Below are 13,423 nucleotides of genomic sequence, written 5' to 3' on the forward strand. Positions count from 1 at the left end.
CTCTCTCACCTTTGAGCTTCAACCTTCCTACTTCCCTTCAGAGCGCTCTCGTATCGCCTACATCATCACTCTCCTGACTGGAAAGGCCCGGTCATGGGCTACAGCCATCTGGGAACAGCAGGGTCCTTCCTGTAATGACTACAGGGCCTTTACCGATGAGATGCGCCGGGTTTTCGACCATCCAGTAGAAGGTAAAGACGCTGGTAACAGACTGTTCCAGCTGCGTCAAGGCGGCTCTAGTGTGGCAGAGTATGCTGTGCTCTTCCGAACCCTGGCTCCTGTGAGTGGGTGGAATGAGAGGGCCCTGATGACAGCGTTCCTACATGGTCTCTGTGGCGGAACCAAGGATGAGCTGGCAGCTAAAGATCCGTCTCGATAACCGTCTGTGGGAGAGGCGTCGTGAACGACAAATGGACAGTCGCCCCAGTTCCGGAGTCACAGCTTCAACCTCCGTTCCGCTTCAGTGGCCTCGGGAACCTCAGAATAACCCACCTTGTCCTGAGGAGCCGATGCAGCTTGGCGGTACTCGCCTGTCCCAGGCAGAACGGAACCGGAGGATGAGGGAGAGACGCTGCCTCTATTGTGGAGGTCCTAACCACTTTCGTTCCTCATGTCCCGAGCTTGCGGGAAGCCCAGCCCCGTCCAGGAGAGGGAGAACTGTGACGGGTGCGACCCTTACTCCCTCAGCCTCGAATTCGTGCCTGCAGCTCACCATCTCCTGGGGGAACCAACATCATCCTCTTCAGGCCCTCATTGACTCTGGCGCTGCAGGGAATTTCTTGGATCTCACCCTTGCCAGGGCCCTTCACCTGCCCATCTCCAGGCTGGACCATCCACTCTCAGTGACCGCCTTGGATGGTAGGCCCTTGGGACAGGGTACTGTGACTCATATTTCCTCTCCTGTTGTCTTGTCTATGTTTGGCAATCATCACGAAAAGATTCAGTTTAATCTTATTCATTCTCCCGAGTTCCCTGTTGTGCTAGGGTTCCCCTGGTTATCTCACCACAGCCCTCACATCAATTGGTCTTCAAGAACTGTGGTTGAGTGGGGTCCCAATTGCAAGTCCTCCTGTCTCCTCACTAGGGCTGTGCCTCCAGCCCCTAAGCTTCCTAGCTCTCTTGAGTTGTCCCGAGTCCCCTCAGAGTACCACGACCTAGCTGAGGTATTTAGCAAGAGGAGGGCCACTTCCCTGCCCCCTCATAGGCCCTTTGACTGTGCCATTGATCTCCTTCCAGGCTCTTTCCCTACACGAGGTAGGATCTTCTCCCTGTCACCCGCCGAGACCCAAGCTATGGAGGATTATATCAAGGACTCCCTGACTGCTGGGATCATTCGCCCCTCGTCCTCCCCGGCTGGTGCCGGATTCTTTTTTGTTGGGAAGAAAGACGGCGGCCTCAGGCCATGCATAGATTACAGAGGGTTAAACAAGATCACGGTGAGGAACCGTTACCCCTTGCCTTTAATGACCACCGCTTTTGAACTCCTCCAAAGGACCTCCGTAACGCCTACCACTTGGTCCGGGTCAGGGACGGTGACGAGTGGAAGACGGCATTCAACACACCAACGGGCCACTACGAGTACTTAGTGATGCCGTTTGGCTTAACCAACGCCCCGGCAGTGTTCCAGGCACTCACCAACGAGGTATTGAGAGAGACGTTGAACCGTTTTGTCTTTGTTTATTTGGATGACATTTTGATTTTCTCCAAGTCCCTCCATGAACATGTCCATCATGTCAGAGTCGTCCTCCAGTGCCTGTTGGAAAGCCACCTCTTTGTCAAACCTGAGAAATGTGAATTCCATGTCTCCAAGGTGTCCTTTTTGGGCTTCATCCTGTCCAAAGGGAGTCTCAGCACGGACCCCAAGAAGACTCAAGTTGTCCAGGATTGGCCCCAACCCTCTTCGGTCAAGGAGGTACAACGGTTCATTGGCTTTGCCAATTTTTATAGGAGGTTTATCAGGAACTTCAATGCTGTTGCTGCCCCCATGACCGATCTCACCAAGAAGAAATCTGCCCCCTTTAAGTGGTCTCCAGTGGCAGAGCGGGTCTTCCAGGATCTGAAGGGGAGATTTTCCTCCGCCCCCATCCTTACCTTACCCGACCCCTCCCTCCCCTTCATGGTTGAGGTGGATGCTTCGGATGTGGCAGTGGGGGCTGTGCTCTCCCAGCGTCCGGCTGATGGCAAACTCCATCCCTGTGCCTTCTTCTCTGCTCGCCTTTCACCTGCTGAGAGGAACTATGATGTTGGAGATCGTGAGCTCCTGGCTATCAAGATGGCTTTGGAGGAGTGGCGCCACTGGCTGGAGGGGGCCCAACACCCTTTTGTTGTTTGGACCGACCACAAAAACCTCAAGTACATTCAGAGGGCCAAACGTCTCAACCCCAGGCAGGCAAGATGGGCTCTTTTTTTTAATAGATTTGATTTTGCTTTGTCCTTCCGCCCCGGTTCGAAGAACCAGAAGCCTGATGCACTCTCTAGACTGTTTCACAGGTCAGATGGTGAGAGAGTTCCAGTACCCATCCTCCCGAGCTCGAGGATTGTGGCTCCTGTCCGATGGGGAGTCGAGTCACTGGTTCGCCAGGCCCAGAAGAGGGAGCCAGACCCCGGGAATGGACCCTCCAACCGGGTATTTGTCCCAACTGTGGTGCGATCCCAAGTTCTGCAGTGGGGGCACTCTTCACGCCTTACCAGCCACCCGGGAGCACGCAGGACTCTGGAGTTTGTCAAGAGACGGTTCTGGTGACCTGGCATGAATGCGGATGTGAGGTCCTTTGTTGCTGCTTGCTCTGGCTGTGCCCAGAGTAAGAACGCCCGTACCCCGCCTCATGGTTTCCTTCACCCTCTACCCATCCCCAAGCGGCCCTGGTCCCACATCTCCTTGGACTTTGTTACAGGCCTTCCCCCCTCTCAGGGAAACACAGTCATGTTGGTTATTGTCGACCGCTTTTCCAAGGCGTGTCGGGTCGTTCCCCTGCCCAAACTCCCTTTGGCACTGGAGACCGCCGAGGCTGTGTGCCAGGTTCTTTGGTCTCCCCCTGGATGTGGTCTCGGATCGTGGGCCCCAGTTTACCGCGCAGTTTTGGAGGGCTTTCTGTAAGCTGATTGGGGCTACGGTCAGTCTCTCCTTAGGGTTCCATCCTGAGTCCAATGGTCAGACTGAGAGGCTAAATCAGGACCTGGAAACCACCCTCCAATGCCTGGCCTCCTCCAATCCATCATCATGGAGCAGGTTTGTGATCTGGGCTGAATATGCACATAATACCTTGTGTTCTTCTGCTACAGGTCTCAGTCCCTTCGAGTGCCAGTTTGGTTTTCAGTCTCCACTCTTCCCTGACCAAGAGACTGATGTGGGTGTTCCCTCGGCCCAGAGCTTTGTCCGACGGTGCAGGCGGGTCTGGCGCAAGGCGGGTCTGGCGCAAGGCCCGGTCTACCCTGCAGCGGTCCGCACGCCAGTACCAGCGTCATGCCAACCGCCGCCGCAGACCTACACCACCGTGACGTCCTGGGCAGAGGGTCTATCTGTCGACACGAGATCTTCCTCTACGGGTGGAGTCCCGCAAGCTGGTGCCACGGTTCGTGGGGCCTTCAAGATCTTGAGGAGGATCAACCCAGTGGCTTACCGTCTCCAACTTCCCCGGTCCATGCGGGTCAATCCCACCTTCCACGTCTCTCGCCTATGCCCTGTCGCCAAGAGTCCTTTGGTTCCTCCAGCTAAACCCCCTCCGCCCCCAAGAATCATTGATGGTGGCCCTGCTTATTCAATCCACCGCCTAATGGATTCTCGCCGGGTGGGGAGGGGCCTTCAATACCTGGTGGACTGGGAGGGCTATGGTCCTGAGGAGCGGTCCTGGGTCCCGTCTCGGCATGTTCTCGATCCGGGCCTCATCGAGGCCTTCCACCAGAGCCACCCTGATCGCCCGTGTGGGAACGTCAGGAGACGTTCATAGGGAGGGGGGTCCTGTCAGGGTTTTTGGGCTGCAGTTCCTCTTTGGACCATGTGGGGTCGCCACCATTCATTTCTGTGTGTCATGCGCTTGTCTTTATTGTTTCATTGGTTGCACCTGTTCCTTGTTTGCTAGCCTTTATAAGCTGCCTGTTTTCTTCTGTTCATTGCTGAGTCTTGAATTGTTGCCGGAGCCCAAGTTTGTGAGTTTTTGAGCCGTCTCTTGAAGTGTCCGTTTTTGTGCCCTTGTCTCGAGTTCCTAAGTTGACTGCCTTTTTGCTCTTTAGCTCTTAACATCCTTTTACTGCCTGCTTTTCGTATATCCTCTGTTGATCCTGTTTTTGCTCAGACTTTACCTGTTAGTTGTCTGGAGGTATTTTGAGTTTTGTCCTGCCACCTGTTTGCTCTAAAAGTAAAGACTCCTTTTCTAACCCACTCCGAGCCTGTGTCTGTCTCTGCATCTGAGCCTATCACCCCTGGGTAGCACAGTGGTAGAGAGTCTGCCTACCACGCAGGAGACCCGGGTTCGATTGCCAACAGTCCAGCCTTGTCGTTATCACTAAGTCTAGCGTGTTACCATGCTGATGAGTGGGTTCACTGATATTTTGTTTTAGATCATAGCTGTCTAGTAACTTTTCAAGTTCAATAGTCTTGGGATCATTCTTCTTATTTACGTGAATATTTAGGTCTCCATGCAGGATTATTCTTTCACATCTAGTGATGCTGAGTGAAATCAGCTCAGAGAATTCCTCTAGAAATAGTGCTGAATATTTTGGTGGCCTGTACAATGTGATGATGAGCAAAGATAATTCTGCTTTAAGCTCAATAGCAAGATATTCAAATGATGTAAATTCACCCAGGTCAATGTCATTACATACAAGCGACGCTGATAAGATAGCGGCAATCCCTCCACCTTTCCTATTTTGCCTGACTGCCTGATAGTATTTATAGTTTGAAGGACATGTCTCAGTCAGTATTGCCACACCAGTAATGTTGTTTAACCAGGTCTCAACTACAAACATACAGTGCAAGTTCTTTTGAACTATTATATCATTAATCCAAAAAGATTTGGTAGCCAGTGATCTGACATTCAGAAGAGACACTTTCAGCTGCAGGGAGTCTGTGACAGGAGTCAAAGCCTTTCCCTTTAGAGAAAGGTGACCATGGATGTAAGTTATTATGCGATAGAGCTAACATTGGCTAACATTAACGTCAATTAAATCGTTTTACTGAGTAAAATGATCATAAGCAACACAACGAATACAACATTTTTGCTTTTAACAGTCATATTGTGCCAGCGCATACACGGTTAAACAAATAAGACAGAATTAACTGACAACACCAGCCTTTAAAGTATGCTAGTAAAGCTAGCATACCGAGCTAACAGCACTTACCAATCTCATAAAGTTGATCCAAAACGTTCTCAAGAAACAAACAATCTTCGTCTTCTTTACCGTTCATTTTAAGCTCATGGTACAAGCAGGATAAAAGCAAAAAATACTTGCTAATTTATCGCGACTTTACGAATACAGCCGAATGACAACAAACTATAGAAACATGTATCATTTGCATATTATGTTTTGTGAACGGGACCTTGAAGCCGAGCAGACAGCAGGTGCAGACGACGCACAATCCATTCTTGAACTTGCCCTTTAGTGTCGGAGCACTGATCAGTCAGTAAAGCTGTGTTCTTCTCTGGAAGACGAAGGCCAGAGGGCTTCAGCTAAGTGAAATGTTTTGCAGTTGAATGTTTCTCTGCAGGAGGTAGTTATAGCAGCACAGATCACACACAGTCAATGTTTGCATTTCCCCTCTGTCGTGCTCCTGCAATAATGTTCCTACATAATCTACACTTTCTATTTCTATTCCTGAAAACTGCTGAAGCCTGCACTTATCTAAAACATGTGTTCAGTATCAGAATTGTATCTTGAGTTCAGTCTTCATTTTGTCAGCTATTTCTTTTGATTTAGTCTCCGGTGTCAAATGTCCTTGTTGGTTTTGATCATATTTAGTTTATTCAAAATCTGGCCATTTTGGTCTTGGCTCTTGGAATAGGAAACTAGCAACAGCAGAGGCTGGCTCTGGGGACGTGGAACGTCACCTCTCTGTGGGGGAAGGAGCCGGAACTAGTGCGGGAGGTGGATCGCTACCAGTTGGATCTGGTGGGGCTTACCTCCACGCACAGTCTTGGCTCTGGAACCGTACTCCTGGATAGGGGTTGGACTCTATTCTTCTCCGGAGTTGCCCAAGGTGTGAGGCGTCGGGCCGGGGTGGGATACTCACTAGCCCCCTGCTGAGCGCCGCTACGTTGGAGTTTATCCCGGTGGACGAGAGGGTCGCCTCCCTACGACTTCGGGTTATGGGGGGGAAAACTCTGACTGTTGTTTGTGCCTATGCCCCAAACCGCAGTTCTGAGTATTTGGCCTTCTTGGAGACCCTGAATGGAGCCCTGCAGGGGCTCCAGTAGGGGACTCCGTAGTCTTGCTGGGAGACTTCAACGCACACGTGGGAAACGATGGAGACACCTGGAGAGGCGTGATTGGGAGGAAGGGCCTCCCTGATCTAAACCCGAACGGTCGTTTGTTGTTGGACTTCTGTGCTAGTCATGGAATGGCCATAACAAACACCATGTTCGAACAAAAGGATGCTCATAAGTGTACGTGGTACCAGAGCACCCTAGGCCAAAGGTCAATGATCGATTTCGTAATCGTATCATCTGATCTGAGGCCGCATGTTTTGGACACTCGGGTGAAGAGAGGGAGGGAGCTGTCGACTGATCACCATCTAGTGGTGAGTAGGATCAAGGGGTGGGGGAAGACTCTGGACAGACCTGGTAAACCCAAACGGGTAGTGCGGGTGAACTGGGAACGTCTGGAGGAAGCCCCTGTCCTGGGGATCTTTAACTCACACCTCCGGCGGAGCTTTTTAGCCATCCCTGTGGAGGTTGGGGGCATTGAACCTGAGTGGGCGATGTTCAAAACCTCTATTGCTGAAGCTGCGGTGATGAGCTGTGGTCTCAAGGTCTTAAGTGCCTCAAGGGGCGGTAACCCTCGAACACCGCGGAGGTCAGGGAAGCCGTCCGACTGAAGAAGGAGTCCTTCCGGGTTATGTTATCCGGTAGGACTCCGGAAACAGTTGCAGGGTATCGAAGGACTAGAAGGGCGGCAGCTTCTGCCGTGTCAGAGGCAAAGCAGCGGGTGTGGGAGAAGTTCGGAGAAGCTATGGAGAAGGACTTTCGGTCGGCACCAAGGTGGGGGAAGCGAGGAACCATCCAAGCTGTGTACAGCAAGGGTGGGACCCTGCTGACTTCAACTGAGAAGGTTATAGGCCAGTGGAAGGAGCACTTTGAGGAACTCCTGAATCCGACTAACACGCCCTCTATGGTTGAGGCAGAGCTGGAAGCTGATGGGGGATCATCGTCAATTTCCCTGATGGAAGTCACTGAGGTAGTCAAACAACTCCACAGTGGCAAAGCCGCAGGGGTTGATGAGATCCGGCCAGAAATGCTGAAGGCTTTGGGTGTTGAGGGGCTGTCTTGGTTGACATGCCTCGTCAACATTGCGTGGAAGTCTGGGACAGTGCCTAGGGGTTGGCAGACCGCGGTGGTGGTTCCCCTATTTAAAAAGGGGGACCAGAGAGTGTGTGCCAACTACAGGGGTATCACACTTCTCAGCCTCCCTGGTAAAGTCTACTCCAAGGTACTGGAAAGGAGGGTTCGGCCGGTAGTCGAACCTCTGATTGAAGAGGAACAATGTGGATTCCGTCCTGGTCGTGGAACAACAGACCAACTCTTTACTCTTGCAAGGATCCTGGAGGGGGCCTGGGAGTACGCCCATCCGGTCTACATGTGTTTTGTGGATCTGGAGAAGGCGTATGACCGGGTCCCCCGGGTGATACTGTGGGAGGTGCTGCGGGAGTATGGGGTGAGGGGGTCACTTTTGAGGGCCATCCAATCCCTGTACGCCCAAAGCGAGAGTTGTGTCCGGCTACTCGGCAGTAAGTCGGACTCGTTTCCCGTGAATGTTGGCCTCCGCCAGGGCTGCGCTTTATCACCAATCCTGTTGGTGATTTTCATGGATAGGATATCGAGGCGTAGTCGTGGAGGAGAGGGGTTGCAGTTTGGTGACCTGAGGATCTCATCGCTGCTCTTTGCAGATGATGTGGTCCTTATGGCCTTCAACAGTCACTGGATCAGTTCGCAGCCGAGTGTGCAGTGGTTGGGATGAGGATCAGCACCTCCAAATCTGAGGCCATGGCTCTCAGCAGGAAACCGGTGGATTGCCTACTCCGGGTAGGGAATGAGCCATTACCCCAAGTGAAGGAGTTCAAGTACCTCGGGGTCTTGTTCGCGAGTGAGGGGACAATGGAGCGAGAGATTGGCCGGAGAATCGGAGCAGCGGGGGCGGTATTACAGTCACTTTACCGCACCGTTGTGACGAAAAGAGAGTTGAGCCAGAAGGCAAAGCTCTCAATATACCGGTCGATCTTCGTTCCTACCCTCACCTATGGTCATGAAGGCTGGGTCATGACCGAAAGAACGAGATCACGGGTACAAGCGGCCGAAATGGGTTTTCTCAGACGGGTGGCTGACGTTTCCCTTAGAGATAGGGTGAGAAGCTCAGCCATCCGTGAGAGACTCGGAGTAGAGCCGCTGCTCCTTTACGTTGAAAGGAGCCAGTTGAGGTGGTTCGGGCATCTAGTAAGGATGCCACCTGGGCGCCTCCCTAGGGAGGTGTTCCAGGCACGTCCAGCTGGGAGGAGACCCCGGGGAAGACCCAGGACTCGGTGGAGAGATTATATCTCCTCACTGGCCTGGGAATGCCTCAGGATCCCCCAGTCGGAGCTGGAGGATGTGGCCCAGAGAAGGGAAGATTGGGGTTCCTTACTGGAGCTGCTGCCCCCGCGACCCGATCCCGGATAAGCGGTAGACGATGGATGGATAGATAATAATAATAATAATAATTAAAATAAAATAAAGACGGGGGCCGTCTGGAGCCAGGCCCAGAGGGAGGGCCCGACAGCAAGTTCCTGGTGACCAGGTTTGCCACAGAGCCCGACCGGGCACAGCCCGAAGAAGCTACGTGGTGCCTCCCATCCATCCATTCTGTGGGCCCAATACCCATGGGAAAAACCACTGGGGTCGGGTACGCGGTAACCCTCGAACATCGTGGTGGACCCCGGTGATTTGGGAAACAGTTTGACTGAAGAAGGAGTCCTTCCGGGTTTTGTTATCTGGGAGGACTCCGGAAACATTTGCGGGGGTACCAACGGGCTCAAAGGGCGGCAACCTCCGCTGTGGCAAAAGCAAAGCAGTGGGTGTGGGAGAAGTACGGAGAAGCTATGGAGAAGGACTTTCAGTCGACACCACGGTCCATCCATCCATCGTCTACCGCTTATCCGGGATCGGGTCGCGGGGGCAGCAGCTCCACTAAGGAACCCCAATCTTGCCTTCTCCTGGCCTCATCCGCCAGCTCCGACTGGGGGATCCCAAGGCGTTCCCAGTGAGGAGATATAATCTCTCCACCGAGTCCTGGGTCTTCCCCGGGGTCTCCTCCCAGCTGGACGTGCCTGGAAAACCTCCCTAGGGAGGCGCCCAGGTGGCTCCTTACTAGATGAACCACCTCAACTGGCTCCTTTCAACGCAAAGGAGCAGCGGCTCTACTCCGAGTCTCTCCCGGGTGACTGAGCTTCTCACCCTATCTCTAAGGAGGATGCCACCCGTCTGAGAAAACCCATTTTGGCCGCTTGTACTCGTTCTTTCGGTCATGACCCAGCCTTCATGACCATAGGTGAGGGTAGGAACGAAGATCGACCGGTAGATTGAGAGCTTTGCCTTCTGGCTCAGCTCTCTTTTCGTCACAATGGTGCGGTAAAGCGAATGCAGTACTGCTCCCGCTGCTCCGATTCTCCGGCCAATCATGCTTGTTCATGCTTTATTCAGAAAAGCATGAATAATATTCATTTTGTACATACTGTTGGTGGTTGGCTTAAGAAAGGTCAAAGGTCAAAGATGAAGTATGGCACGATTAACCCTTTAATCCACAAAAATATTTGTTTCTAATTGGCTCTGTACATGAGAGTCATGTAGTGTAGTGTAATGTAGTACAAAGAAAATAAGATATTACATATATATCTTATGGACCTGCAAACTTTTACTTTTGGAGGCAATTTGCAAAGAGTTTTGTCTGTTAAGGCGACACACCACACGCCAAAACACCGTTTTCTTTCATGCACTGGTCAATTCTTCAAAGAAAACATCCAAAACACACATTTAGGAGTTTATTTGTGCAAATTAGCACATTTAATGAAAACTTGTCATACAAAGAATTGTCTTAATGTAAGTTATCAACTGCAGAAGCTTCATTGTTTCACCTCATTCACCTGAAGTGAATATTTATTCATATTTAAGTGCAGTTCATTCATTCAACAGCATCCTGACACAAACTGTTGAACTCCCTTTAAACATCTCGCTGCACTGAAGCTTCATCCGTCTTATATCCAATAATTCAGCTCCATGTCGACTCGACCGATCTCTGGACTGTACTTTGTTATATCACATCAAGCCAAAGAAGAGGAGTCTCCACTTCAGAGGGTCATGACAGCAGATTATTGTTTAGATTAGATGTAGATGTGGCGAATTCAGAGGAAATGTGAGGATTGATAAGTTTTTTACGAAACCAACTGAAGTCATTAAGGACTATTTTTGGTTGGTCGTTCCTTTAACGTTGCGTTGCAGCCATTCCTGCTTTCACTAATGGTGGACACTGTGTAGATAAGTGTCTAAAGAAGCATTCAGCCAGTGTGGGTGGCTTTCATCTCTCCAGCTCATCCATCAACTCATGTTTTGCAAGTGCGGGGGGGGGGGGGGGGGGCAGGATTTTCAAAATAAAAGCACCAAAAAGGCAACAGGAGCGTTCAAGATTTTCAAAATAAAACATCTAAATTATGTTTTTTTCTGAAACAACTCAACTCCCTCTAGTTACTTGGCAGTGCTTTTACTACTGGACTCAGTTTTACCTCATTCATGACTGTATGTAAGGACATCTTGTAGTAAAAACATATTTTATTGGCTCACAACGACTCCTGACTCTTAACCGGGATCAACTGCTTCAGTAGCAAAAGGCATTTATGGCTAAAAACAAGTCTTAGCAAATCTGTCGCTTCATTTTGTCCTTTGTCGTGTCTCAGAAACTGACATCCACATAAAGGTTTGGTCTGTACGGAAGCCTGGAGGGACAATCGAGTGAGGTTCAAGGGAGACACACCTGAAGGGAAATCTGCACCTTTCTAGCTCCAACTGAGACACTTGCAGATGCTTCAACTCCCGCTCCCTATACGTAAGATCATTAAACACACCTTTCATTACTTCACCCTCTTCATCCCGTTCCCGTATTTGTCCAAGTCTTCATACTCCTTCAAGCAAAGTTAAGTCCAGCTTTGAGCTTTTCAAGCGACGCAGTCTAGCTACATGCATTTCTGCAGCAGCTTTTCAGCCATCGCACCACAACTTTCTCAGAACTTTGCATTCTCTAATTAGCTATGTTTGCAAAAAGTGAGGAGGAGGCACGAGAGGAAATGTTGTGCAATGAACAAAAAGAGTTCATCCTCTGAGATCTGGATTGTGCAAAGTAAATAGCAACAACCAGCCAGTTGTTGGTCGGTATCAGAATCATTTTGCACCCATAAGAAAAGCCGACAAGCCGGCTGACACGCCTGTAAAGTTCCGCAGCTACTATATAAGTGTCGATGCTCGTTGCTCTCAAAGAAAGGACATGTGTACATTGTAAACGCCTAGTTGACGCCCATTTTGATCCAAACACTTGCATGATTGTTAGCTGTTATTCAATATCCTGTACGGTAAAACGTCTCTCGTTCAACTGCCAATCAGAATATGTTGATACACCATGCGGAGGATGAATCACAGAAAAGATGTCTTCTTTAAAATGATATATTTTCACCATTTTTTAAGGAGATCCTGTATATTTAAATACATTTTCCTTTTGAAATAATGCAAAATGAGAATCTATATGGACCCGACAGCTACGTTAAAACAAAGTGAAATAAAGACCAATGCATTTTACTGAACTAGTTTTGATAAACATGCACAGTGAAGTCTGGAGCCAAAGTCCTTTCTTTACAGTTAATTTCAACCCAGAAAAACACAGTTCCTGTTTGTTCACTGTGGACGTGTAATGTTTGAGAATGCTCCGTAATGTGCTGTTGCTGTGCGTGACGAATATACTCCGTGTGACTGTTGTAAATATGTCAAATATTGTGTATTTTCTGTGTAAACATGTGTAAATACATTTATCTCCCTTGTACAATCGGTCCTATGTGTCTGTGTGTTACATCTGTGAGCTTTGATATTTACTTTTTATGTGTGGCAAGAGTTTTTTTAAGAGTTTTTTTAAGAGTTTTTTTAAGAGGTTTTTTTTTGTAAAAGTGAAATAAAGATTGCAGATGATGGAAGGAGGCTGGATTATTTTAGGGTCATATTATGAGAAACACTTATTATTAGAACATCTGGAGCGTCAACAATACGTCACGTGCAGGCTCTTAGAACACACCGCCCGCATCTTAGTATCTCCACCCTTTGAGAACTACTTTTGCAAAGGTGCGCCGTATTTCTCTCGCAATGCAATCAATGCGCGTCAGTAGCTCAGTCTGCAGGGACTTGCTTTGGGAACCGGAGGGTCGCGAGTCTTTCCTGAATGATCACGTTCAAAGTGGCGCATTTACGAGAGGAGGCCTTAAAGAGACAGTAGCTAAAATAATCTGCTTTTTAAAAAAACATTAAAACATGTAAACAGGTTTTAGTAGGAAACAAAAATACAAGTATGAAGCTGAAAATGGACGCAATTAATGACCTTTAATTTCAGACTCAAATCTTATGTAAAAACATTTTTTATTTTATAAAAAACTATTCTAAAACAGGCAAAACAATCCACAAGGTGGAATTCTTCGTGTGCATGTGACGTCACGCTTATTTTCCAAACCGGAAGTCAACCATGTTGGATGCTATACACAACCAAGATGGCGGCTGTTCACGTGTGATTTGCTGCAACGCTTCATAATTTTCTTTGTATTTAAACATCTAAGAAAATGCCAATCTTGTGCGCAGTGTATACTTGTGGTCATACCGCTACTCGTGACCCAGAGAAACGGTTCTTTAGATTTCCTAAAATCATCAAATACAACGATCCACAAAAGAGGGATGAGTTGCTGTCTACCGAACGCCGTAAACTGTGGTTTAGCAACATAACTCGTGAGGATTTAACAGAAGAAAAAGCACAATTCACCCGTGTGTGTGGCGTCCACACACACACGAGCTCATGCTAAAGCTATGTTTTCAATGTTTACGTTATCTTGAGATCTTTGAGAGTGATTTACACGGGCATGGGCGAGCACCCTGTCATCTTTCACTGGTTTGCTAAGAAGACTACCAACCCAGCCAGAAACAAAGAAATTATAAGCATCTAA

Source organism: Cottoperca gobio, chromosome 24, assembly GCF_900634415.1.
Source record: "Cottoperca gobio chromosome 24, fCotGob3.1, whole genome shotgun sequence".
Taxonomy (NCBI): Eukaryota; Metazoa; Chordata; class Actinopteri; order Perciformes; family Bovichtidae; genus Cottoperca; species Cottoperca gobio.